We start from the raw sequence: 25,869 nt of genomic DNA, 5'->3' as shown, positions 1-25,869 counted from the left end.
ACTCATGTACGTGGGCACTGCAAATCTTGGTTTATTGTATGTCGTACCATGTTGTATTGCACTTTTTTATAAAGATCCCTGTTAACAGGCTGTCAGGTGCATTACACATATTCCACCACTAGATGGGGGTAGCACCACAGTATATATACCTCAGTTCAGGCCTAGTTAGAGGGAGTTAGAGTATGGAAGTTGGAGGAGATGGAGTGAGGGGCAAGGGGGAAGGAGAGGACCCCTTTCCTCTCAGCTATCTCTTGGGCTCCACGGCCCAGAGGAGCCAATTCGTTTGTCTTAGTGTCAAGCTAGAAAAGCAAAGAAAAGGGGGTTAGTCAGCACCTCCCAATGCGCAGGTGCACGCCGCCATGGCAAAAACCTAGAGAGAAAAAAAGACAATGCAGCAGCACCCTGCAAATCAGATAAAGTGCAATAATGCCATAGTTACAAAAAAATATTATAGTGCTAATGCTACGCTTATTTATAAAGTGAGATGCTTGGCAAATGTATTTTGTACAAAACCATCTGAGCCCGTCTGCCGAACGTCAAGGCGATCTCTGTAAGACGGGTCCTAACACTAAATACTACCTGTTATGTGCCATAATGGCCACCATAAAGTTCAGGAAGTGTTGTACCCAGCATGCATGTGGATCCAACACTTCCTGAACTTTATGGCGGCCATTATGGCGCATAACAGGTAGTATTTAGTGTTAGGACCCGTCTTACAGAGATCGCCTTGACGTTCGGCAGACGGGCTCAGATGGTTTTGTACAAAATACATTTGCCAAGCATCTCACTTTCTAAATAAGCGTAGTATTAGCACTATAATATTTCTGTGACTATGGCATTGTTGTACTTTATCTGATTTGCAGGGTGCTGCTGCATTGTCTTTTTTTCTCTAAGCTAGGAAAGCAGGCAGAGGTGAAACCTTTATTCTACCGTCTACTCTTCCGGAGTGCCAAGTGGATTTTTACCATTTTCTATGTGGAATGACAAAGGAAGGACAATAACCATTATTCTAGGCTTTAGGCTACTATCACACTTGCGTTCGGTGCGGATCCGTCTGGTATCTGCACAGACGGATCCGCACCTATAATGCAAACGATGGTATCCGTTCAGAACGGATCCGTCTGCATAACAGCTTTTTCAGATCTGAGTTTTCACATCGTGCCGCACCTGAGGGGTTAATTGTGCGTATCATAGCCCCCTGTAAGAGATCAGGTGCTGCCAGGCAGCAGGGGGCCAGACCCCCCTCCCTCCCCAGTTTTAAATTCATTGGTGGCCAGTGCGGCCCCCCTCCTTCCCTCCCCAGTATTAAATTCATTGGTGGCCAGTGCGGCCTCCCCTCTCCCCCCCCTAATTAAAATCACACTTTCCCCCCTCCCCGCATCATTGGTGGCAGCGGAGAGTTCCAATCAGAGTCCCAGTTTAATCGCTGGGGCTCCGATCGGTTACCATGGCAGCCAGGACGCTACTGCAGTCCTGGCTGCCATGGTTACTTAGCAATTTTAGAAGCATTATACTTACCTGCGCTGTCTGTGGCCGGCCGGTCGCTCCTCTTACTGGTAAGTGAAAGGTCTGTGCGGCGCATTGCTTATAGCACAGACCTGTCAATTACCAGTAGGAGGAGCGCCCGGCCGGCCACAGACAGCGCAGGTAAGTAAAATGCTTCTAAAATTGCTAAGTAACCATGGCAGCCAGGACTGCAGTAGCGTCCTGGCTGCCATGGTAACCGATCAGAGCCCCAGCGATTAAACTGGGACTCCAATCGGAACTCTCCGCTGCCACCAATGATGGGGGGGCAGGAAGGTGATTTTAATTAGGGGGTTGGGGAGAGGGGAGACCGCACTGGCCACCAATGAATTTAATACTGGGGAGGGGGGGCCCTGGCCACCAATGAATTTAATACTGGGGAGGGAGGGGGGCCGCACTGGCCACCAATGAATTTAAAACTGGGGAGGGAGGGGGGTCTGGCCCCTGCTGCCTGGCAGCACCTCATCTCTTACAGGGGGCTATGATACGCACAATTAAGCCCTCAGGTGCGGTACCTGAGGGGTTAATTTTGCGGATCACAGCCCCCTGTAAGAGATCGGGTGCTGTTATGTCCACAGTTATGTCCACAGTTCTCAGTATATTCTAACTTGAAGCGTCCCTATCACTATGGGAACGCCTCTGTGTTAGAATATACTGTCGGATCTGAGTTTTCACGATCTAACTCATGATGATGGGGATGCTTCAAGTTAAAAATATACCATCGGATTAGAGAAAACTCTGATCCGATGGTATATTAATAGGGACTCCTGACTTTACATTGAAAGTCAACGGGGGACGGATCCGTTTGCAATTGCACCATATTGTGTCAACGTCAAACGGATCCGTCCCCATTGACTTGCATTGTAAGTCAGGACGGATCCAATTGGCTCCGCACGGCCAGGCGGACACCAAAACGCTGCAAGCTGCGTTTTGGTGTCCGCCTCCAGAGCGGAATGGAGGCGGAACGGAGCCAAACTGATGCATTCTGAACGGATCCTTATCAATTCAGAATGCATTGGGGATGAACGGATCAGTTCGGGGCCGCTTGTGAGAACCCTTAAACGGATCTCACAAGCGGAACCCCAAAGGCAAGTGTGAAAGTAGCCTTAGGCGCCTTTGTATCAAGGTGAAGGATTTATTAGCTTCCAGCAGCCTCACCGTTACTTCAAGGACAGACAGGCCATCTGTTGCATCACTTGTTTGTAGAAGATAAGGACATGAACCACCTTTACTGAGATTAGAACAAGGCAAAGAGCTAACTACCAGTGAGTACACAACCTCCTACTATAGCCTAATATACAGCCTGTTACCTGGATTTACAGTATTCAACCTCCATATACATATCTGGATGTAAATTGCTGTCAAGACTCTGCTTACAGTAAAGTTCTGAGTTGGATTCAAACCCTGCCTCATTCTTCCATCTCCATACTACAACCACTCTCATCATTTTGCACCACCAAGGTGCTGGCGTCACAACATTACCTAATTCAGGGGCCCAGCCGCACAAGCACCCAGGAAATCCAACCACTATCAAGGGCACCTCGATCACCACCTGGCCGGTGTCCCCTGTAATAGAGTGTGCCCCGGAGAATTTGGTGCCGTTCTACCCTTCACTGCAGCCCGGCCCAGGGAGCGTCAAAACTGTGAGTAAAGAACTAACTGTGATTATTCCTCGGTACACCGTCACCTCACAAGTTATTCCCCTGCGGTCCTGGCTCGCTGCATTAGGGTTTACTATTATCCAGAAATCTCCCCTAAACTTAGAAGGGTTTACCATTATCCAGAAACCCCCCTTAAACTTAAGAGGCTTTACCATTATCCAGAAACCCCCCTTAAACTTAAGAGGCTTTACTATTATCCAGAAACCTCCATTAAACTTAGGAGGGTTTACTATTATCCAGAAACCTCCCTCTGTCACCACTAGGAGGAGCTCACTACTAATATTGATTTATCATTGAGTTCTATGGGAACTTATGCTGTGAGCTCCCTCTAGTGGCAGATTTCTGTTACAGAATTTAATTAAAGTAACACAAAAATATGTTTTTAGCATCACTTGTGAGACTTGAGAGATCCTGTCCTCACAAAAACAACAGCCTGTATGGAAATTAGGATGCTGCACACAGCAGCGTTAGTGCACAGTGAAAAATGGGCATATCCCCATAGCATTATAATAAACACACTTGGAAACCCCCACAAAGATTTTTTTCAGTCTGATATAGAGGTATACATTGTAAAATATATATAAATATATAACAGTAAAAAAAAATCAAAGTGAATGGAGTGAGTCACACATGCACGCTGCTTCTAGTCATCCCTATGGGACTGTTGACTTTTCTTCAGCAGTTTCCTAGAGTGACCGTCTGCATGCGTGACCATGGCTTTATTCACTGTGGGCCCTCAGGGCCCTGTTCTCATGATTGGTGGGTTTCCCAATGGTGGGACCCCCACCAATGAGATACTTGATGGTCCTCTTTAAGACACTGGGAGACTAGTTTTGAAAAGCCCTGATCACAAACATGATGTCAATCAAGGCAGATTCTATAGGAGGGCTCATAATGGCCAAAACAGTGACCTCTAGTGGTCTTATGGTCTGTGAAGGTTCTCCTTTATCCAGGTCATGGTGTATCTGTAAAGAATAAATCAAGGCAACTGGACTTACTGTAGATTTCTTGAAAACGTTTCACTCGTTCTTCCAACGAGCTTTCTCAATTCTGAGAGGTCATTATACCCAGCATGGGGTCAAAGGTGTTGATTCTATTATCCTAATTGGAGTCAGTAGGTGATAAAGACTTCCCAGAAAAAGGTGTCAAGACAGCATTGTATGTGGCAGACAATAGATGTCTAACCACCCCCTCGCCTCTATTCAAGCTTGGCTTCTCCATTTTTACGTAGATGGCCTCCTTCACACCTCGTTTGTACCAATCGGCCTCCTTATCCAAAACACGTACTTGACTGTCTTCAAAGGTGTGATCTGTTTCTTTTAGACGTAAGTACATGGCTGAATCTTGACCAGAGGTTTTGGCTCCTCTATGCTGAGCCATACGCTGATGTAGTTGTTGTTTTGTTTCGTCGATATACAGTTCTGAGCATTCCTCATTGCACTGGACTGCGTACACAATGTTGTCCATCTTGTGTTTAGGCGTTGGGTCTTTGGGGTGAACCAGTTGTTGCCTCAATGTGGTGCTGGGTTTAAAGCAGACATGGATGTGATGTTTATTAAAAATCCTTTTGAGTTTCTCAGACACCCCAGCTACATATGGGATAACCATATTCTTGCGTCTGTCATGCTTCTCGCCCTCACTGGTAGTCTTGGTGCTCTTTCTTCTCCTTCCTTCTGTTTTGACAAAGGCCCAAACTGGATAACCACAAGTTTTAAGTGCCCCTCTGAGGTGTTTGAATTCCTTCGCCTTGGCCTCTGTGCTGGTGGGGATTTTCTTTGGTCAAGATTAAGCCATGTACTTACATCCAAAAGAAACAGGTCACACCTTTGAAGACAGTCAAGTACGTGTTTTGGATAAGGAGGCTGATTGGTACAAACGAGGTGTGAAGGAGGCCATCTACGTAAAAATGAAGAAGCCAAGCTTGAATAGAGGCGAGGGGGTTAGACATCTATTGTCTGCCACATACAATGCTGTCTTTACACCTTTTTCTGGGAAGTCTTTATCACCTACTGACTCCAATTAGGATAATAGAATCAACACCTTTGACCCCATGCTGGGTATAATGACCACTGACCCCATGCTGGGTATAATTACCAGATGTTGATTCAGTTACATATTTATTCCCAGAGAATTCTTGTACAGTCACTCAGAATTGAGAAAGCTCGTTGGAAGAACGAGTGAAACGTTTTCAAGAAATCTACAGTAAGTCCAGTTGCCTTGATTTATTCTTTACAGATATAGTGGTCTTATTGCACACTGCAGAAGAATCAGCCACAGCAGAGATCAAATATCGAAAAAGGCTATTTGAGGATACTTATGATCGCAGTTATTACATTTTCATAGAAACATCTTTCCATAGAATTTTTTTTTGGGGGGAGGGGGTGTTGGCTGAATCCTCAGGAGCCATCAATATCTGATCAGCGGGGGTCTGACAACCACCATTCCCACCAATCAGTTGTTTTGTTGTATCTTCTATTCACTGCGGTGCTACAACAAAACAGCTGATTGATAGGGGTGCGAGGAGCTGATCTGATACCTATGGCCTGTCCTGAGGATATGCCAACAATATCAGCATCCTGGATGAGGGGAGTATATGTAATGATCAATGTGGTTTTCATAGGTGTAATGCATTTTAAATACCCAAGTGCTTATATGCTATAAAAGGATATTGAAATATTTAAAGATTTGTAAAAATATTATGAAAAAAATAAAATAAAAATAGCATTAATATGACTCTAAAAGGATTTAAAAACTTTACAGACAAATTCAGGAGACTTTCTTCCTTCCTACACCCTCAGACCCTCCATGACCCCACTGGTCGTGACATCCTGGTGTTTGATTTACTTGTCCAAGGAAAGATAAAGTTCATCAGTCATAAGCCCATCCTGTGTGATACTCTGCGCTGAGCTGCTGTATCTAAGCCCATCCTGTGTGATACTCTGCGCTGAGCTGCTGTATCTAAGCCCATCCTGTGTGATACTCTGCGCTGAGCTGCTGTATCTAAGCCCATCCTGTGTGATACTCTGCGCTGAGCTGCTGTATCTAAGCCCATCCTGTGTGATACTCTGCGCTGAGCTGCTGTATCTAAGCCCATCCTGTGTGATACTGTGTGCTGAGCTGCTGTATCTAAGCCCATCCTGTGTGATACTCTGCGCTGAGCTGCTGTATCTAAGCCCATCCTGTGTGATACTGTGTGCTGAGCTGCTGTATCTAAGCCCATCGAGTGTGATACTCTGTGCTGAGCTGCTGTATCTAAGCCCATCCTGTGTGATACTGTGTGCTGAGCTGCTGTATCTAAGCCCATCCTGTGAGATACTGTGTGCTGAGCTGCTGTATCTAAGCCCATCCTGTGAGATACTGTGTGCTGAGCTGCTGTATCTAAGCCCATCCTGTGAGATACTGTCTGCTGAGCTGCTGTATCTAAGCCCATCCTGTGTGATACTGTGTGCTGAGCTGCTGTATCTAAGCCCATCCTGTGTGATACTGTGTGCTGAGCTGCTGTATCTAAGCCCATCGAGTGTGATACTCTGCGCTGAGCTGCTGTATCTAAGCCCATCCTGTGAGATACTGTGTGCTGAGCTGCTGTATCTAAGCCCATCCTGTGTGATACTGTGTGCTGAGCTGCTGTATCTAAGCCCATCCCGTGAGATACTGTGTGCTGAGCTGCTGTATCTAAGCCCATCCTGTCTGATACTGTGTGCTGAGCTGCTGTATCTAAGCCCATCCTGTGAGATACTGTGTGCTGAGCTGCTGTATCTAAGCCCATCGAGTGTGATACTCTGTGCTGAGCTGCTGTATCTAAGCCCATCCTGTGGTATACTGTGTGCTGAGCTGCTGTATCTAAGCCCATCCTGTGAGATACTGTCTGCTGAGCTGCTGTATCTAAGCCCATCCTGTGTGATACTGTGTGCTGAGCTGCTGTATCTAAGCCCATCCTGTGAGATACTGTGTGCTGAGCTGCTGTATCTAAGCCCATCCTATGAGATACTGTGTGCTGAGCTGCTGTATCTAAGCCCATCGAGTGTGATACTCTGTGCTGAGCTGCTGTATCTAAGCCCATCCTGTGGTATACTGTGTGCTGAGCTGCTGTATCTAAGCCCATCCTGTGAGATACTGTCTGCTGAGCTGCTGTATCTAAGCCCATCCTGTGTGATACTGTGTGCTGAGCTGCTGTATCTAAGCCCATCCTGTGAGATACTGTGTGCTGAGCTGCTGTATCTAAGCCCATCCTGTGAGATACTGTGTGCTGAGCTGCTGTATCTAAGCCCATCCTGTGGTATACTGTGTGCTGAGCTGCTGTATCTAAGCCCATCCTGTGAGATACTGTGTGCTGAGCTGCTGTATCTAAGCCCATCCTGTGAGATACTGTGTGCTGAGCTGCTGTATCTAAGCCCATCCTGTGAGATACTGTCTGCTGAGCTGCTGTATCTAAGCCCATCCTGTGTGATACTGTGTGCTGAGCTGCTGTATCTAAGCCCATCCTGTGTGATACTGTGTGCTGAGCTGCTGTATCTAAGCCCATCGAGTGTGATACTCTGCGCTGAGCTGCTGTATCTAAGCCCATCCTGTGAGATACTGTGTGCTGAGCTGCTGTATCTAAGCCCATCCTGTGTTATACTGTGTGCTGAGCTGCTGTATCTAAGCCCATCCCGTGAGATACTGTGTGCTGAGCTGCTGTATCTAAGCCCATCCTGTCTGATACTGTGTGCTGAGCTGCTGTATCTAAGCCCATCGAGTGTGATACTGTGTGCTGAGCTGCTGTATCTAAGCCCATCCTGTGTGATACTGTGTGCTGAGCTGCTGTATCTAAGCCCATCGAGTGTGATACTCTGCGCTGAGCTGCTGTATCTAAGCCCATCCTGTGAGATACTGTGTGCTGAGCTGCTGTATCTAAGCCCATCCTGTGAGATACTGTGTGCTGAGCTGCTGTATCTAAGCCCATCCTGTGAGATACTGTGTGCTGAGCTGCTGTATCTAAGCCCATCCTGTGAGATACTGTCTGCTGAGCTGCTGTATCTAAGCCCATCCTGTGTGATACTGTGTGCTGAGCTTCTGTATCTAAGCCCATCCTGTGTGATACTGTGTGCTGAGCTGCTGTATCTAAGCCCATCGAGTGTGATACTCTGCGCTGAGCTGCTGTATCTAAGCCCATCCTGTGAGATACTGTGTGCTGAGCTGCTGTATCTAAGCCCATCCTGTGTGATACTGTGTGCTGAGCTGCTGTATCTAAGCCCATCCCGTGAGATACTGTGTGCTGAGCTGCTGTATCTAAGCCCATCCTGTCTGATACTGTGTGCTGAGCTGCTGTATCTAAGCCCATCGAGTGTGATACTGTGTGCTGAGCTGCTGTATCTAAGCCCATCGAGTGTGATACTCTGTGCTGAGCTGCTGTATCTAAGCCCATCCTGTGTGATACTGTGTGCTGAGCTGCTGTATCTAAGCCCATCCTGTCTGATACTGTGTGCTGAGCTGCTGTATCTAAGCCCATCGAGTGTGATACTCTGTGCTGAGCTGCTATATCTAAGCCCATCCTGTGTGATACTGTTCTGAGCTGCTGTATCTAAGCCCATCCCATGTGATACTGTGTGCTGTGCTGCTGTATCTAAGCCCATCCCATGTGATACTGTGTGCTGAGCTGCTGTATCTAAGCCTATCCTGTGTGATACTGTGTGCTGAGCTGCTGTATCTAAGCCCATCCCGTGTGATACTGTGTGCTGAGCTGCTGTATCTAAGCCTATCCTGTGTGATACTGTGTGCTGAGCTGCTGTATCTAAGCCTATCCTGTGTGATACTGTGTGCTGAGCTGCTGTATCTAAGCCTATCCTGTGTGATACTGTGTGCTGAGCTGCTGTATCTAAGCCCATCCTGTGTGATACTGTCTGCTGAGCGGTGTATCTAATCCTATCTTGTGCAGTACTGCACAGATCTGCTATACTGTATCTAATCCTATCTTGTGATACTGTGTGCTGAGCTGCTGTATCTAAGCCCATCCTGTGTGATACTGTCTAGTGAGCTGCTGTATCTAAGCCCATCCTGTGTGATACTGTCTGCTGAGCTGCTGTATCTAAGCCCATCTAGTGTGATACTGTCTGGTGAGCTGCTGTATCTAAGCCCATCCTGTGTGATACTGTCTGCTGAGCTGCTGTATCTAAGCCCATCTAGTGTGATACTGTCTGCTGAGCTGCTGTATCTAAGCCTATCCTGTGTGATACTGTCTGCTGAGCTGCTGTATCTAAGCCCATCCTGTGTGATACTGTCTGCTGAGCTGCTGTATCTAAGCCCATCTAGTGTGATACTGTCTGCTGAGCTGCTGTATCTAAGCCCATCCTGTGTGATACTGTCTGCTGAGCTGCTGTATCTAATCCCATAACGTGTGGCACTGTCTGCTGAGCTGCTGTATCTAAGCCCATCTAGTGTGATACTGTCTGCTGAGCTGCTGTATCTAAGCCCATCCTGTGTGATACTGTCTGCTGAGCTGCTGTATCTAATCCCATAACGTGTGGCACTGTCTGCTGAGCTGCTGTATCTAAGCCCATCTAGTGTGATACTGTCTGCTGAGCTGCTGTATCTAAGCCCATCCTGTGTGATACTGTCTGCTGAGCTGCTGTATCTAAGCCCATCTAGTGTGATACTGTCTGCTGAGCTGCTGTATCTAATCCCATAACGTGTGGCACTGTCTGCTGAGCTGCTGTATCTAAGGCTACTTTCACATCTGCACTTTTGCTGGATGCGTCATGGATCAGCAAAAACGCTTCCGTTCCGATAATACAACCGCCGGCGTCTGTTATCTCTAAAATGACCAAGACCATTGTAAGTCAATGGGCACCGGATCCGTGTTTTTTCACGTCCCAAAAAACGGAACCAGCACCATTGACTTACGTTGTGTTTCATGCCGGATCCATCTTGATTAGTATTCCAAGACGCACTCAAGAACGCTGCTTGAAGCGGTTTTCTGTCCGGCATAGGAACGCAATGAAACGGAACGGAATGCATTGTGCTGGACACCGCTCCGCTCCGTTTTGTCTCCATTGACAAAGAACGGGGACAAAACTGAAGCGTTTTCCTCCGTTATTGTATGACTAAGTAGCCTAAGCCGATCTTGTGATACTGCCTGCTGAGCCGGTGTATCTAAGCATACGACGGGTGATCCCGTCTCCGAGAAGCACACAGCACTACCTCCCCAATCAGTGTGTACCATATCGCAGTGACACCCAGCAGACATCGCCCTAATGAGGAAGGAGGAGGAGAAGAATGACAGCAGGAAGATAAGGTGACGGGAAGCAGGCCTGAGAAGGCTTCCAGGAGGTCGCCTCTGTGTACATTACGGGGTTAAGGAACCCTGGGCTGCTATCGTGAAGGAGATGAAGAAGAAATAAACTGTCTTACAGCCGCCGACTTGTCAGTCAAGACATGAAATAAGATATTTTGGGAACAGAAATGTCTACTAGAAGATGTGCCGCTAGGACATATCGATAGGATGTGCTATAAATGTCCAATAGATGCGGGTTCCACCTCTGGGACCCTCTCCAATCCCATGAATGGGGCCCACAGCGCATGCGCAGCATCCTCTCGGTTCACTGCTGCTCAGCTATTTTCGGATGTCTCATGGCAGTGAATGGAGATGACACAGCGCCGCCATCCCTCCATTCACTGCTATGGGACTTACAAAAACAGCCAAGCCAGCACTGCGGAGATAGGAGCCGGTCCCACGTCTACCGGACATTTATAACCCATCCTATCAATATGCCTTTAAGGGAACGCCCCTTTAATATACTGTGTGCATAAAACGGAGACCTAGCAGTAAAGAGAATTCCATGGTAAAAATACGCATATCGGCGGCGTGCATCACGTGCATCACGTTTCCTCTGACCCGGTTATAGAAATGCCTATTATTGTCCGCAAAACGCACAAGAATAGGACATGTTCTATCTTTTGCGGAATGGCCGCACGGATGCGGACCGCACGACACTGATGATGTCCATGTGCTGAGCGCATTTATGGGTCCGTGTGCGAGCCGCTAGGACGTGGACCCAAAATATGGTCTAATATGGTCTGCACTTTTTTTGCAGTTCTGCACCATATTTTAGGTCTCTGCTTGCAGTCAGTGAATGGAAGCATCTACAGCAGTCCTAATACTTCTCACAGCAGAGCATCTGCTACAAAGTAGTAGTGTAGTATGATATAACATCATGTAGAGGATATAACATTGTATAATACATTATAGATAGTATACTATAAATGATACATAATATAGATTATAGAGAACACACTATTAATAATAAAGGATCGATAATATAGTATAACATCATGAAAAAAGGTATTATATTATAGATAGAATGCTATAAATAATAAACGTTAAATAATATAGTATAACATCATATTATATAGGACAATATAACAAAATACAGATATTATTACATAAAATACATTATTATATAAAATATATAGAGGGTAGAACGTAATGTAGATTAGATAATATAATATGGGTGACTAATAATAAATGGTATAACACTAGGTCAAAAATATAATGCAGTATAATATACTATAAAGGAATAATATAATGTATTGGGTAATAAAGCATCATGCAGATAATATAATACGGTATAATATGTAATAGATTAATATAACATCAGGTAAATAATACAAAGCACTGTGATATAATATATAATACATTAATAATATAGAAAGTATAGATGACATTGAGTAGATAATATCATTTAAATAATACATAATATGCTACAGATAATAAACAATAAATATAATATGGATCATATACCGTCAGTCAGTGTTTCTCTGTTTCTAAGTGCCGTCTAATAATAAATTACCAACTTCAAAGTGCCCAAGACTCCGGTCATACACTGCGCACCATAGATAATAAAGTGCGGATAATATCATATAGTATAATAGAGGGCACATAATATAACATAGAATATACTAAGAGGACATGAAAATAGCTAATAACTTATCACAGCCTACTAATATGTGGCACCAGCCCCCAATAATAGCAGCAGAGACCCCAATAATAGCAGCAGAATCCTCATTACTAGCAGCAGAGCCATCAATAGCAGCAGAGCCCCATTAATAACTGCAGAGTCCCCATTATTAGCAGCAGAGACCCCATTAATAACTGCAGAGTCCCCATTATTAGCAGCAGAGACCCCATTAAGAGCAGCAGAATACTTAATAGCAGCAGGGCCCCCATTAAGAGCAGCAGAGACCCCAGTAATAGCAGCAGAGACCCCATTAAGAGCAGCAGAGCCCCCATTAAGAGCAGCAGAATCCTTATTAATAGCAGCTGAGCCTCCATTAATAACTGCAGAGACCCCATTAAGAGCAGCGGAGACCCCAGTAAGAGCAGCAAAATACTTAATAGCAGCAGGGCCCCAATTAATAGCAGCAGAGCCCCCAATAAGAGCAGCAGAGCCCCCAATAAGAGCAGCAGAATCCTTATTAATAGCAGCAGGGTTCCCATTAATATCAACAGATCTCCCAATAATAGCTGCAGAGCCCCCATCAATAGAACCAGAATCCTTATTAATAACTGCAGAGCCCCCATTAATAGCAGCAGAGCCCCCACTAACAGCAGCAGAACCCCCATTAATAGCAGCAGAGCCCCCATTAAAAACTACAGAGCCCCCATTAAAAACGACAGAGTCCCCATTAATAGCAGCAGGGCCCTCATTAACAGCAGCAGAACCCCCATTAATAGCAGCAGAGACCCCAATAATAACAGAAGAGGCCCCATTAAGAGCAGCAGAGTCCTTATTAATAGCAGCAGGGTTCCCATTAATAACTGCAGAGTCCCCATTATTAGCAGCAGAGACCCCATTAATAACTGCAGAGTCCCCATTATTAGCAGCAGAGACCCCATTAAGAGCAGCAGAATACTTAATAGCAGCAGGGCCCCCATTAAGAGCAGCAGAGACCCCAGTAATAGCAGCAGAGACCCCATTAAGAGCAGCAGAGCCCCCATTAAGAGCAGCAGAATCCTTATTAATAGCAGCTGAGCCTCCATTAATAACTGCAGAGACCCCATTAAGAGCAGCGGAGACCCCAGTAAGAGCAGCAAAATACTTAATAGCAGCAGGGCCCCAATTAATAGCAGCAGAGCCCCCAATAAGAGCAGCAGAGCCCCCAATAAGAGCAGCAGAATCCTTATTAATAGCAGCAGGGTTCCCATTAATATCAACAGATCTCCCAATAATAGCTGCAGAGCCCCCATCAATAGAACCAGAATCCTTATTAATAACTGCAGAGCCCCCATTAATAGCAGCAGAGCCCCCACTAACAGCAGCAGAACCCCCATTAATAGCAGCAGAGCCCCCATTAAAAACTACAGAGCCCCCATTAAAAACGACAGAGTCCCCATTAATAGCAGCAGGGCCCTCATTAACAGCAGCAGAACCCCCATTAATAGCAGCAGAGACCCCAATAATAACAGAAGAGGCCCCATTAAGAGCAGCAGAGTCCTTATTAATAGCAGCAGGGTTCCCATTAATATCAACAGATCTCCCAATAATAGCTGCAGAGCCCCCATTAATAGAACCAGAATCCTTATTAATAACTGCAGAGTCCCCATTAATAGCAGCAGAATCCTTATTAACAGCAGCAGAGCCCCCATTAACAGCAGCAGAGCCCCCATTAACAGCAGCAGAGCCCCCATTAACAGCAGCAGAGCCCCCATTAACAGCAGCAGAGCCCCCATTAACAGCAGCAGAGTCCCCATTAATAACTGCAAAGCCCTCATTAATAGCAGCAGGGCCCCCTTCAATCGCACGATAGAGGGGAATTGCCACTCCAGCATTTTCCTCGGACCCCTCAGCTGGACTACACAGAAGCGGCCATCAGTCCTCTCATCTCTTTATAAACTTGCAAGACTGGAGAGCGGATAATTCAGCACAAAGAGACTACAGATGTGGGGCCAATAATACCCCCTGGCGGAGGAGGGTTCCCATACATCCATAGAGGGGCCACAGGTGCCACTTACCGCCCAGTGTTATCCGATGGATGCTCAGCATGGACTGGGAGCGCTGGGTGGAAGTAGTAGCTCTTCCCTCTCTTTATGTAGGACTGCAGGATGGGGAGAGGCAGCCACAGACCACAGACCACCCCCCATCTACAGCAACTCCTACATACTAGACCCAGGAGGGGGGCAGCACCCAGGTCTGGTGCCCGAGGGAGAGGCTCATCTGCCACATAAGACGACACCAGTATGTACAGGGCACCAGGTAGGTGGGGGGCCCTGCTCCAGATCTTACACTGAGGAGCAATGGATCTATCTATTATCTATCATTTATCTATCGATCTCTCTATCTATCTATCTATCTATCTATCTATTATATCTATCTATTATCTATCATCTATCTATCTATCTATTATATCTATCTATTATCTATCATCTATCTCCTATCTATCTATCTCTCTATCCATCTCTCTACTAGACCATGCTGTCCCATCAGATGTCCCGGTCAGGGTGGGTGACGCTGGTATTGAGGACACACATGTGGCAGAATCTGGAGAAAGCTTCTCGGGTTCTTTTCATTTCTTTGCCAAAAAAGAAAAAGTAAAGAAGGAGGATAGACTCCATTTCATTTGCTCCACAGGAATTTAACATTTTCTTTCCAGAAAGGAGAACTGGCCGGTCTGGCCCGCAGCGCTGTTCTGTGGAGGGAGCCAAGGATTGCAACTGACTGTATTTTTAATGTTACTGTTTTCCTTACTGGTCCTGTCCTTAAAATGTTCTTTTCAGCAGCAGGAGATTTCCATGGTCCGCTGCCAGGCAGCCTGCTCCCTTCCCTCAGCTCCATAGCACAGCTCAGGAATCAGACGACCATTTACATATTATTATATGTCCTGCTCACAATAGACTCTCAGCTGAACCTGATGGTCTCAGTGGGACTGGGTCTCCCGATGGCAGATATTAGGGATGAGGGGGGGGGGGGGGGGGAGGATCGGGCTGTTGGATTTCAGCATGCCTAGTCTTGTGCTCACTGAGGGACCTGCAGTCGTCCTTCGTCCTATTGAGAACACTTGGCCAGGCATGCATGTGCACAGAGGGGTGTCAGTCCTAGAAGGGCTCGGCCAGCTTCATGCTCTACTTCCACTGAGCTTTGAAAGCCATCACCAAGCCTGAAAGTAGATCTTTCGAAGCACTGGGTCAAAATATTTGTCTTGGACAGGTCCAACTATTTCAGTGAAGGCGAATGAAGAGCAAAACATCCAAAATATTGCCCATGCAATAACGCCACCATATGTTACCGCACAGCTGGACTATACAATGCCTGCTTAACACTGTCACACACTGGCCACATAATACCGCCATACAGTTACTACATAATAGTGCTATCTAGAGCAATAAGATTCTAGTGAATCACATAGGTTAAAGAGGAGCTTGACACATCTATATGTTGTGCCATTCCTTTATTATTCCTACTAGAAATTATGAATGAATTGCCAGCAGTTTGTGCAGAGAGCACGGCCCACAGGGGGGGGGGGGGGGGGGGTGCGCTGGAGGGAACGGGGAGGAGATGAGAGTGGCTGAGGTGGGGATGAGGGGGTTCATAGTCCTCACTGTGGCCGTGGCTGATGTGGAGTGAGGGGCACACCCTTTGTTCCCCCCGGGGCACACCCAGGGCTTTGGGGCTAGATAGCAGCCTTTTTACTGAGGATGATGAGTGGCACAGTGCAAATATGTGTTGTAGGCACAGGCAGGTTTCTCCCAAATGCTGCGTATAGGAGTCGGCAGTAGAATAATCTCCTCTAAGTCTCTCTCCAGATACACTGTGCAATCTTCCAAATTGAACACTGGCGTGTAAGTCCTTTTCCCATGTATCTGCAATGCCCAAATGGCGGGGTGCAGTCCTAGATTGGATGGCCTGTCTGTCTCAAAAGTTTGACAACTACCTGAAGCAATTAACCCTAATCACAGGCAGCAAAGTCCAAAGCCATAAGCGTGCATAACTACGCATTTGCTGACTCAGTCCATGCATGCGTTGTCCCTTTAAAATGTTCCTCAACCTTCTGTAAATGCCCGTTCTGTTCTCCCTTAGAGGTCAGTCCTTAGCACAGTTGCGTTTTTGGTAAGTTTGCAATTTGACAGGGATGGTGTCTCCTTGAAGAAGGCAGTAACAGACACACCCACGTCTTCTCTCTGGCTTGTTCAATGCTCCCTACCAGAGGGCAAGTCTAGTAACTAGGGCTGAGAGTTAACTATTTCCTCCCATATACAGCCTTTTAGGCTGGGTTCACACGGGCGTTGCGGGAAAATGTGCGGGTGCGTTACGGGAACACCCACGATTTTTCTGCGCGAGTGCAAAACATTGTAATGCGTTTTGCACTCGAGTGAGAAAAATCGCGCATGTTTGGTACCCAAACCTGAACTTCTTCACAGAAGTTCGGGTTTGGGATCAGTGTTCTGTAGATTGTATTATTTTCCTTATAACATGATTATAAGGGAAAATAATAGCATTCTGAATACAGAATGCATAGTAAAACAGCGCTGGAGGGGTTAAAAAAAAATAATACCATTTTTAACTCACCTTAGTCCACTTGATCGCGCAGACCGGCATCTCCTTCTGTCTCCTTTGCTGAACAGGACCTGTGGTGAACATTCATTACATAAACAGGACCTTTGGTGACGTCACTCCGGTCATCACATGATCCATCACCATGGTAAAAGATCATGTGATGGATCATGTGATGACCAGAGTGACGTCACCAAAGGTCCTTTACCTGTAATGAATGCTCACCACAGGTCCTGTTCAGCAAAGGAGACAGAAGGAGATGCCGGCCTCCGCGATCAAGTGGATTAAGGTGAGTTAAATTTATTTATTTATTTTTAACCCCTCCAGCGCTATTTTACCATGCATTCTGTATTCAGAATGCAATTATTTTCCCTTATAACCATGTTATAAGGGAAAATAATAATGATCGGGTCTCCATCCCGATCGTCTCCTAGCAACCGTGCGTGAAAATCGCACCGCATCCGCACTTGCTTGCGGATGCTTGCGATTCTCACGCAACCCCATTCACTTCTATGGGGCCTGCGTTGCGTGAAAAACGCAGAATATAGAGCATGCTGCGATTTTCACGCAACGCACAAGTGATGCGTGAAAATCACCGCTCATGTGAACAGCCCCATAGAAATGAATGGGTCGGGATTCAGTGCGGGTGCAATGCGTTCACCTACCGCATCGCGCCCGTGTGAACGCAGCCTTAGAGTATTTGTCAATAAATTATTTGACAATTTTGACAGGAAACCAAAGCATTATAACCCTCTAGCAGTAAACCACCGGGTCACTGCATTTGCAAGGAAGATCCAGCTGGGTGTTACCAGTTGGGGGGAGAGGGGTCCCTGCACAGTCTGACACTGGCAGTAGTGATTGGATCGTGTCAGACTGCACAGGGACGCACCTCCAGCTGGACCTTCACTGCAAACTGCTGGCAATTAATTTATACACTTCCAGTAGGGATAATAGAAGAACGGCACAGCAGGAAGTGATAAAAATAGATGTTCAAGAATTGATATTACGTGGAGAATGCAAGCAGTCGGTACTAATGCAGACATGTCAGAGGGCAGAGCTCCTCTTTAGGCCTCTTTCACACTACCGTTTTTTTTTTCCGTTTTGCGGGCCGTTTTTTGCGTTCCGTATACGGTCCGTATACGGAACCATTCATTTCAATGGTTCCGCAAAAAAAACGGAATGTGTTCCGTATGAATTCCGTTTCCGTATTTCCGTTCCGTTGAAAGATAGAACATGTCCTATATTTGGTCGCAAATTACGTTCCGTGGCTCCATTAAAGTCAATGGGTCCGCAAAAAAAACTGGACACATACGGAAATGCATCCGTATGTGTTCCGTTTCCGTTCCGTTTTTTTCTGAACCATCTATTGAAAATGTTATGCCCAGCTCAATTTTCTCTATGTAATTACTGTATACTGTATATGCCATACGGAAAAACGGAACGGAAAAACGGAAACACAACGGAAACAAAAAAATGGAAAAACGGATCCGTGAAAAACGGAACGCTAAACACTGAAATGGACATACTGTAGTGTGAAAGAGGCCTTATACTGCAGCACACGTCCCAGCTTGCTTTTCATCTCTAGATCCCACATATCTTCCAGTAGGTTTCTATAGAAATACAGAACTCGTTAGAAGCACAGCATACCATGTCGAAACAGCAATTCCTTACCTTGCTAATAGGTCAGAAATAATGGCTAAATAATACCAATATACATCGGATATGTAATACCGCCATACAGTGTCCAAATACAAAATGATAAGGTGGGACGGTCCAAGAACAACGCAGAGCAACGAAGCCCGCCAAACTAATCCGAACCCAAGGCCACAAATATAAAAATATAAAACTTCTGACCACTCCACAGTATTTCCGGTAACCCGACTCCAGCACTACGTAGAAAATATATCCCCTGAAGTAGACATGTCGGTATAGCAGAAGCAGAGAGCACAAACGGCACAAATGTTCCACATGCATCCTATGGCCGTCGTGCGTGATGTGTCTCCCGGAGCACCGCCACAATGTGAATCATAAATGTGGCCCAGGGTAGTGTGAAAACTCCTAAGGGAGGAAGTATCGTATTATAATCAGAGTATGAACTTAAAAAAAACAATGCTATCATCATCACACCGCAGGTTTATCCGACCCAGGGATTCACCAGATGCAAAAGAGTGTCCAAAATAATACCACCATACAACACCTCCAATAACACTGCTATACAGTACCTAATACTGCAATACAGCACTCAAATAATACCACCATACAACACCTCCAATAACACTGCTATACAGTACCTAATACTGCAATACAGCACTCAAATAATACCACCATACAACACCTCCAATAACACTGCTATACAGTACCTAATACTGCAATACAGCACTCAAATAATACCACCATACAACACCTCCAATAACACTGCTATACAGTACCTAATACTGCAATACAGCACTCAAATAATACCACCATACAATACCTCCAATAACACTGCTATACAGTACCTAATACTGCAATACAGCACTCAAATAATACCACCATACAATACCTCCAATAACACTGCTATACAGTACCTAATACTGCAATACAGCACTCAAATAATACCACCATACAATACCTCCAATAACACTGCTATACAGTACCTAATACTGCAATACAGCACTCAAATAATACCACCATACAATACCTCCAATAACACTGCTATACAGTACCTAATACTGCAATACAGCACTCAAATAATACCACCATACAATATCTCTATTTACACTGTCATACAGTATCTAATACTGCAATACAGCACTCAAATAATACCAACATACAATACCTTGAATAACACTGTCATACAGTATCTAATACTGCAATAGAGTACTCAAATAATACCACCATACAATACATTGAATAACTATTTCATACAGTACCTTAATACTGCAATACAGCACTCAAATAATACCGGCATACAGTAGTGCCAAATAATACTACTATACAGTGCTTAAATAAAACTACCATAAAGGTAGTGGCTCACTCACCATTCAGGCAGAGCATGCGACTACTCGGAGGACTGGTGGGTCCGGTATTGATCCTCCTGGTCCTACACTAGTCGTGGCTGTAGGCAGTTTTATTATCTACTGTGTGAAGGAAAGATGAAGATTTAGGACAGTATGAGGGAGATTTATCAATGGATTTTGCCAGGGGCGGACACAGACAGCAGAGGGCCCTTGTGCAAAGAATGTGCCTGGGCCCCCTCCCCTCCAAGCCAAGTTCTCAACATAACCAATTCCGTCCTAACATTACTTATAGCAATACAAAAACATACAGTGTCACCGTGATTTTGTAGTAAAAGGATCAGAGAGGCACGGAGCATTATCAATCATGTTACTGCTCCGTGTCTCTGCTGTCCGGAGCGGGGCTTGGCTCTCTTTCACGCAGCGGTTTACCCGCACGGCATCCGCTTGTGTGAAAGAGCCCTAAGCCCAATGCATGGCTACACTCACCCAGTCCTAATCAAATATGGTCCTACCTCATCCAGGGTGTCGCTGGCATCGGCGTGATGTCCACTGGATCCAGAACAAGGTCCCTGTGGTGATAGAGAAAAAGAATAAATCACATAAGGAAGGGCTGGTGACTGCCCCTGTGAAATCGCCAGCAGGGGGCGCTTGCTGGCCTGTAAGACTGAGCCATCCCAATGTATAGCATGGTAATCTAGTGCTAACATGCAGTACTAATGCCCACATTGAGGCCCCTCACAGTAATTAAGCCGTCAAAATAGTTATGTCCTCCATGTGGCCCCTCACAGCAGTTATGCCCAGATATGTGCCCCCTCACAGTTGTTATGCCCAGATATGTGCCTCCCTCACAGTAGTTATGCCCAGATATGTGCCCCCTCATCGTTATGCCCAGATATGTGCCTCCCTCACAGTCGTTATGCCCAGATATGTGCCCCTCACAGTCATTATGCCTAGATATGTGCCTCCCTCACAGTCGTTATGCCCAGATATGTGCCCCTCACAGTCGTTATGCCCAGATATGTGCCTCCCTCACAGTAGTTATGCCCAGATATGTGCCCCCTTAGTCGTTATGCCAGATATGTGCCCCCTCACAGTAGTTATGCCCAGATATGTGCCTCCCTCACAGTAGTTATGCCCAGATATGTGCCTCCCTCACAGTAGTTATGCCCAGATATGTGCCTCCCTCACAGTAGTTATGCCCAGATATGTGCCTCTCTCACAGTAGTTATGCCCAGATATGTGCCTCTCTCACAGTAGTTATGCCCAGATACGTGCCCCCTCACAGTCGTTATGCCCAGATATGTGCCCCCTCACAGTTATTATGCCAGATATATGCCCCTCACAGTAGTTATGGCCAGATATGTGCCTCCTCACAGCAGTTATGCCAGATATGAGCCCCCTTACAGCAGTTATGCCAGATGTGCCCCTCACAGTGGTTATGCCAAATATGTGCCCCTCACAGTGGTTATGCCAGATATGTGCCTACAGTTATGCCAGATATGAGCCCCCTTACAGCAGTTATGCCAGATGTGCCCCTCACAGTGGTTATGCCAGGTATGTGCCCCTCACAGTAGTTATGCCTACATATCTGTGCCCCCTCACAGTAGTTGTTATACCTAGATATGTGCCCCTCACAGTGGTTATGCTTATATATCTGTGCCCCTCACAGTAGTTGTTTTACCCAGATATGTGCCCCTCACAGTGGCTCTTTTGTGCCCCCTCACTTTAGTGGTTGCCCCCTTTTTGCAGCTGGAAAAAAAAAACCGTAATACTTACCTTCTTCCCTGATGACAGGCTCCCACACTCACATCGCGCTGCTGGCTGTGCTGAAGGCAGATTCCCGGGCATTCAGCGCTCCTCCCACAGCCAGCAGCGCAATGTGCGGCCAGCAGGGGGAGCGCCTGAGCTCCGAATATCAGTGAATCAGGGAGCAGAGAGGTCTCCCTGTTTCACCATAGAAACGAACAGCCTGGCAGTGACGAGAACTGCCGGGCCGGGTGAGTGCGCCCCGCCCCCCCCATTCTTCCTCCTTGCCTCTGCGCCACCTCATGTTTGAAGAGCGCTCTGACTGGGCCCGGCATTCTCGCTGTACTTCATGCTGGGCCCGGTCAGAGCGCTCCCATTATATGGGAGTGCAGCGGGCCCCCTCCCCCGCACGCCCCTGCTTGGGGCCCACAGGAGCAACTGGGCCCGGGGCAGCTGCCCCTTTTGCCCCGCTTTAAAGACGGCCCAGGGAGTAGCTGATCTCCCCCTGCAGCCGGTAAGAAGGGGCCCCCTCCTGCTCTGGGCCCCTGTGCAACCGAACCGGCTGCACATGCTGTATGTCCGCCCCTGTATTTTGCCATATCTTCCAACTTTATAAAATCACAAAAAGGGAGAATATTTGCAGAGCGTGTAGTGCGCCGCGGCAATGATGCTCATACTAGGCCACTCCTCTAACTTTGCCCAAAGCATAACTAGACATACCCAGTGCAGCCAGCCAGAATCGCAGGGGCAACGCGTGAGGTGCACGGTGGGCCGATGAGGGGCCAAATAATAACACACAGTTCATCAGTTTACTCACGGTTAGCAGAAAGCCTCCCTGGGCTGGCAGCACAGTGTTGAGGTGGACAGCACGAAATCCTCCGGGGCACGCTCTGTGGTAGGGAAGCATCAGCCAAGATGGTGGTTGAGGTGCCCTTGGTGTCAGGGGTGCTTAGGGTGCTTGTTGCGGCTGAGTCCCTTGATGGTATTTGTCGTGACGCCAGTACCGTTAATGGTGGTACAACCAATGGTGAGAATGAAGTAGACAGTGGTAAGATACAACTCACAACTTTTACTGATGTTGGTTCCAGTTGCGGCATATACATCAGACATAATACAGTCTTTTGCAATTTAGAGGAATTCTGTTGATCCACTGTTAATAGGTTTGGCTGGGTTTAGCTTAGCTTGAAGGTTCTGTAGAAGTAGTTCTGGTAGGTGACTCTGCTTCAGGTCCCTAGTAACTCAGAGTCATTTGGTGAGGTTGCCTGTAGTACTTACTGGTATGCTTAGTCCTTTTGTTTCTGTATCTTCCAAGCCCTTGAACAGGTAGCTAGTCTGTATTCTTCAAAGTATGGTGAGGCTGCCTGTAGCTAGATTGTCCTCCACCAAGGTGCCCATTAAGCCTTTAGTAATGGCTGTTATCACCGATGTCTCTCTTTAGCTTGGTGAACTTCTTCCAGGGACGAAAATGCTATCCTCTGGTTATAGGATCTAGGATCTAAGAAGGTCACAGGAGGAAAACGCTCTCCTGCGCCTCATACCTTGGCTCTACCTCATTTCTGCATTTGGCTTCACCCACTAATCTGTGGTGTGTAGCCTGAGAGTAACCACTGACTCTGCTCCTCTCTTCTCTACCTCCTTCTTACTTCTCTCTCTAAAACACTCAACTCCTCTCAGTAGCACTATTTAATTCCAGATATTCAGTGCCTTTGACTATTTGCGGTATACAGTCTTGTGAAAAAATTAGGACACCCTTTGAAAGCATGTGGTTTTTTGTAACATTTTTAATAAATGGTTATTTCATCTCCGTTTCAACAATACAGAGAGATTAAAGTAATCCGACTAAACAAAGAAAACTGAAGAAAAGTCTTTTCAAGATCTTCTGTAAATGTCATTCTACAAAAATGCCTATTCTAACTGAGGAAAAAGATAGGACACCCTTGCCCCTAATAGCGAGTGTTACCTCCTTTGGCTGAAATAACTGCAGTGAGACGGTTCTTGTAGCCATCTACCAGTCTTCGACATCGGTCTGAGGAAATTTTACCCCACTCCTCAATGCAGAACTTTTTCAGCTGTGAGATGTTTGAGGGGTTTCTTGCACGTACAGCCCTTTTCAAGTCACCCCACAGCATCCCAATGGGATTCAAATCTGGACTTTGACTTGGCCATTCCAGGACTCTCCATTTCTTCTTTTTCAGCCAATCTTTGGTTGATTTACTAGTATGTTTTGGGTCATTGTCATGTTGCATGGTCCAGTTCCGCTTCAGCTTTAATTTTCTAACTGATGGTCTCACATGTTCTTCAAGCACCTTCTGATACACAGTAGAATTCATCGTGGATTCTATGATGGTGAGCTGACCAGGTCCTGCTGCAGCAAAGCAGCCCCAAACCATGACACTTCCACCTCCATGCTTCACAGTTGGTATGAGGTTCTTTTCTTGGTATGCTGTGTTTGGTTTACGCCAAACATGTCCTCTGCTGTTGTGTCCAAATAATTCAATTTTGGACTCATCTGTCCAAAGAACATTATTCCAGAAGTCCTGGTCTTTGTCAACTTTATCGCTGGCAAATGTCAGTCTGGCCTCGATGTTTCTCTTGGAAAGCAAAGGTTTCCTCCTTGCACACCTCCCATGCAAGTTAAACTTGTACAGTCTCTTTCTGATTGTAGAGGCATGTACTTCTACATCAACAGTAGCCAGAGCCTGCTGTAGTTCTCGAGATGACACTTTAGGGTTTTTGGATACCTCTTTTAGCATCTTGCGGTCTGCTCTTGGGGTGAACTTGCTGGGGCGACCAGTCCTGGGCATGTTGGCAGTTGTTTTGAAAGCCCTCCACTTGTAGACTATCTTCCGGACAGTGGAATGGCTGATTTCAAAATCTTTTGAGATCTTTTTAAATCCCTTCCCAGACTCATAGGCTGCTACAATCTTTTTTCTGAAGTCCTCTGACAGCTCTTTTGCTCTCACCATGGTGCTCACTCTCACTTCAACAGTCAGGAGCACACCAAACTAAATGTCTGAGGTTTAAATAGGGCAAGCCTCATTCAACATGCAGAGTAACGATCTACTAATTATGTGCACCTGGTGTGATATACCTGTGTGAGATCTGAGCCAATTTAAGAGGGAATACATGTGAGGGTGTCCTATCTTTTTCCTCAGTTAGAATAGCCATTTTTGTAGAATGACATTTACAGAAGATCTTGAAAAGACTTTTCTTCAGTTTTCTTTGTTTAGTTGGATTACTTTAATCTCTCTGTATTGTTGAAACGGAGATGAAATAACCATTTATTAAAAATGTTACAAAAAACCACATGCTTTCAAAGGGTGTCCTAATTTTTTCACATGACTGTATATATTTTTAATTGTTTTTATGAGATGTTTTATATGTAATATTGTAGCGTGTTTATTTTTAAGCCTATAAAATTTATGTGGATACCTATTCATCTTGTGTTTGCCTAATATTGAGGGATGTATAAATTACACCAGACCAGCCTATGAACAGGGATACAACAGGTGATGTAATACAAAAATGACATGCAATAGGATAATGCCGTTTCACAGTAATTTTGCAGTTCCCACGTGTCCTGAGTGGGACGCTGCACCAGTCCCCTTAATGCCCCACATAATAATTATTCCCCCTGTGTGCCAGCACACAGTAATAATGTCCACACTGTGCCCCCCTCACAGCAGTTATGCCTAGATGTGCCCCCTCACAGAAGTTATTGTACCCCTCACAGTAGTTATGCCCATATGTCTCCCCTTCACAGTAATTATGCCCACATTGTGCCCCCTTTAGAGTTGCTATGCCAAGATATGCCTCCTTGCAGCAGTTATGCGCAGAAATGTGCCCCCTCACATTAGCTATGCCAAGATATGTGCCCCTTTACAGTAGTTATGCCCAGATGTGCCCCCTCACAGTAGTTATGCCCACATATGTGCCCCATCTCAGTAGTTATGCTCAGATGTGCCCCCTTACAGTAGTTATGCCCAGATATGTGCCCGCTTTACAGTTGCCCCCTCACAGTAGTTATAGCCAGATAGGTGCCCCCTAACAGTAGTTATGCCGAGATGTGCCCTCTTCACAGTAGTTATAGCCAGATATGTGACCCCTTTACAGTAGTTATAGCCAGATATGTGCCCGCTTCACAGTAGTTATGGCCAGATATGTGCCCCCTAACAGTAGTTATGCCCAGATGTGCCCCCTCCCAGTAGTTATAGCCAGATATGTTCCCGCTTCACAGTAGTTATAGCCAGATATGTGCCCCCTTCACAGTAGTTATAGCCAGATATGTGCCCGCTTCACAGTAGTTATGGCCAGATACGTGCGCCCTCACAGGAAGTAAATAAACAAAAAAAAAAAAACAGTAAATAATCACAGCACAGCTGCCGGCGCTCCACAGTGGCCAGCGGCCGATTAGGA

The 25,869-nt window shown here is 46.1% G+C and overlaps 1 protein-coding gene across 2 annotated transcripts in view; it reads right to left on the bottom strand.

Annotated features, from left to right (window-relative positions):
• ANGPTL6 (angiopoietin like 6) overlaps window positions 1-25,869 on the bottom strand; it is a 51,860-nt gene that overhangs the window by 12,165 nt on the left and 13,826 nt on the right. The window contains exon 1 of one of the 2 annotated variants that reach the window (XM_040414904.1): window positions 14,173-14,246. The exons of the other annotated variant lie outside the window; for it this stretch is intronic. The gene's annotated coding sequence lies outside the window, so the exon portion shown is untranslated. Of the gene's footprint in view, window positions 1-14,172; window positions 14,247-25,869 lie in introns of those variants that run through there. 2 annotated transcript variants of the gene reach the window in all.

The sequence above is a fragment of the Bufo bufo genome, chromosome 1 (genome assembly GCF_905171765.1).
Source record: "Bufo bufo chromosome 1, aBufBuf1.1, whole genome shotgun sequence".
NCBI classification, from domain to species: domain Eukaryota; kingdom Metazoa; phylum Chordata; class Amphibia; order Anura; family Bufonidae; genus Bufo; species Bufo bufo.
This window is presented reverse-complemented; position numbering and strand designations above follow the sequence as displayed.